Raw genomic sequence first — 3,518 nt, forward strand, 5'->3', positions numbered from 1 at the left:
TTTCAACATTCTAAATACTCAGAATTCTGAATACTGTGAGTTAAATATTGAACTAAAATCTGTTGCTCTCTCCGGTCTATTATATATATATATTTTTTTTTTCCCGTCTGCCGAGAAATTTTCCGTACTTTCGATTTCTCAAACACAGTTACACTTACACAAGGCAGGAAACAGTTACAGTTACATAACGATTGGTCTAAAATGTCTCCGGATGGTAACCACGCAACTTTTGGCTATTTCTCGCCAAGTTTGGCGACAGTCTACAAAATCAGTTAACATCAGTCTTCAAAACCGGTATCTATTTCACCAGTTTAACAAAATAGACAGATTTTTTTCCAGTGCCGGGCACTTGCCTATAAAGGCATTGGCCACTACTGAGGACAGAAGGATGGCCATTTTATTGTGGAGGCACCTAATAGGCGGCCACCGTTACCTCCTATGAAGGAACACACAATTTTACACGCATGCCTTCCCCGGGATTCGAAAGCGGTCCCTTTGGTATCGCAGTCAAGCTTCCCTAACCACTATACCGTCTGAGTGGGGCGAGATTGACATTTACCTCAATGTTTAATGGACTTAATCTGTAACCTTATTTTTCTGGCGATGCTTCGCATCCTGAGGCCTTTCATGTTATATTATACAAGACATCTATAATATGCATTTAATTTCACTAAATTTATTTACATATGCACAAAATTCGTAACAATATTAGCTAATTATGTGCATAAGCAAATAAGCGATATTCTCGGAACTGCATATTTGCTTAAACTAGAACTTCTGCTATCGCTTCCTTATTTCTTCTTTTCCCCTTAGACTTCTGCAGTATCTATCAATGATTCGCATGAAAATAATAACAATGATATCCGTCACTTGATCTGACTGATATATTCATTTATTGTTATTTCTGAATAAAACGGTTTGCGCTCTCAAACCACTGGTAATTGTTTATAACCTCAGATAAATGTCAAACAAAAACAACCAATTTTCAACAATTTTTAAATGCTCTAAGCGATTATTAATTAATTCAATAATTCTGAATGCTCTAAGAGATAATTAAAAATGTTTAATACGTTAATACTTAATCAAGAACGAATATTTTGAATACAGACTGCGAATGATGTGCCTATTACAAATATTTGACTTATGATAATTTCACTGCCACTGGTACTAGTTTCATTGCAATAATATAAAAAACCCATATTTTATTTCTCCTTATTTAGCATCTAATATTAAGGTAAGTAGTCTCAACTTAAAGCAAAATGTCAGTTACTTATAAAAGTGTTACTTAAACCACTGATAAACACTGAGCGACTTCAGATTCCTTAGTAGCCCTTTTTGGACTAAAAATTCCACATCTTTAATTTAGTTTAATTTAATATATATTTTGGGGATTTCTCTTTAGTTGAGGGTGTGAGATTGTCGACTTTTGGTGAAATACCTACTTTGCAACAATTATAAAGGCGATAGTCAGTCGAATATGATAATTCGCTCAAGGAGATTAGAATAAATGAAAAAGTCTTCCTTATATATCCTATGCAATGAAAGTGGAGACATGAAACGTCACGACTTATGGCCAATGGATCGTAGCCACTAAACGATGCCTCCTTGGTTTTCTTAAAATTCTAATTGGTGTTATGTATATGTCAGCTATACATCATTTGTAAGTCGTACATTTATAAGTCTTTCTCGTGATTTTGATACTTAACATGGATCATTTTCTTAGTATATATATACATATATATATGTATAATGTGCTACACGGTGGCCATGATAATCCGTGATGTCATATTGTTGACATTTGTTTTCCATCTTTAGGAAGTTTACCCTTGACTTCACTTCCGTGCCGTCATGTTTACTCCCTTTATTCTAATTTCCTTAAATTTGCGCCGATACTGAGTTAAAAATTTTGTCACCAACGTTGTCCAAATAATACTGGACTGGCAAAGCCAGTTTCGTAAATCTAATTGAAGATTAATCTTTACTCTTGATTAACTTCAAAACTTCTACTAAGCTTTTTAATTTCATTGTCATTTTTGTTTTAAGTGTCATACGCTCTTAGAGTGAATGTATTTAGCATCAAGATATGGAGAAATAAATTTTAATTTATCAGAGTAGTTAGAAGAGCAACAAAAGTTAGCAATGTGTCATTCGTCTTGGAAATGAAATGCTCTCGTAACAGTAACAGAAAATCAGTTTCATTTAATGAAGTTGCTATATAAGAACTATGAATGGTAAAGAAACTCATTTTGGAAAGGATTAAAAACAAAGGTGACTACAGATTGGGTGGACTTTAATAATATCAATAAAATATATAAACTGATTTTAATATAATATATTTATTATTATATTATAATTTTATTAAAATATATAAACTGAAAATTACAATGAGTCTTATACACTCATAATTACAGAGCTAAGTTGATCTCCAGTTAGAAGTACGAGGTTCGTGACTTTTAACAAAGAATTTATTGGGCGAAATTCTAAGGGCTATTTTCTATAAAATACAATAATTTTCTTCAGTACTGAGAGAGCAAACTTGTCACTAATGGTGTCCAAATATAGCCGACAATAACCGAAAACAATATAGTAGCCTAAACAACATTAGCACACTGCCATATTGAAAAAGAAAAGAAGCAAAAACTCTATTTATCTTCTTTTTTATAACATACTGTAAATGTATAAATTTGTTACATTTAGTAAAGCTGTTCTATTTTTAATCAGACTTTCGTTGTCAGTATGAGTCCTATAATAAGTCCATACAATCCAAGAACCTCGGCAAAAATGAGCATTAGAATGATGGCTACAAAGAGATTAGGTTGCTGAACTGAATACCTGACTCCAGCTTCTCCAACTAGGCCAATAGCATAGCCAGAACCCATACCACTCAAACCAACTGTAAGACCAGCTCCAAAATGTAAAAATCCTGTATATAGCGTATATCCCTCTGCTGATGAAAATATACTGTTTGCAATTAAAATGGCTTCTACGAGTCCGTAAATAGCTACGATCCCACTCATAACTACTGGAATGAGTGATTTCATAACCAAATCTGGTCTCACTGTTCCTGCTGCTGAAATAGCAGTTCCAGACTTCAGCGTACCATATACTGCTCCAAGAGAACTTAAAATCATTGCAACAGATGCTCCCATCGATCCAAAAAATGGAGCATAAATAGGTTCTTCTTCCAACATTGCTTTCGTAAGTATTATAATAATAAAAATTATTTAATTTTTCCCACTCGAAGTACTGAAAATGGAATTAAAATAACAATTCTCATGGATGTAAGCTGATTGGTAAAACTGAGTTGTTGCCACATTGTAAAAAAATTAAACAAAAATTTGAGGATTATGTAAAATCAATTCCGTTTTCTGTTTTTATTTTGTACAATCTTACGTTTTTCCAAGGTCAAATGTATTTAATATTAATTTCTATGATTTTATAAAACTTTATTCCTTTTTACTTTAATAAATATTATTTGGAAACAACGAAGAGTCACTTGTTTTAATTTATCCTCGTTG

At 32.7% G+C, this 3,518-nt stretch overlaps 1 pseudogene; it reads right to left on the bottom strand.

The window, feature by feature from the left end:
* Positions 1-2,452: 2,452 nt before the first annotated feature.
* Positions 2,453-3,193, bottom strand: LOC118194414 (V-type proton ATPase 16 kDa proteolipid subunit c pseudogene; annotated as a pseudogene).
* Between the last annotated feature and the right edge of the window lie 325 nt (positions 3,194-3,518).

The sequence above is a fragment of the Stegodyphus dumicola genome, chromosome 2, assembly GCF_044657685.1.
Source record: "Stegodyphus dumicola isolate Sdum_Otavi_A_Nest chromosome 2, ASM4465768v1".
Lineage (NCBI taxonomy): Eukaryota > Metazoa > Arthropoda > Arachnida > Araneae > Eresidae > Stegodyphus > Stegodyphus dumicola.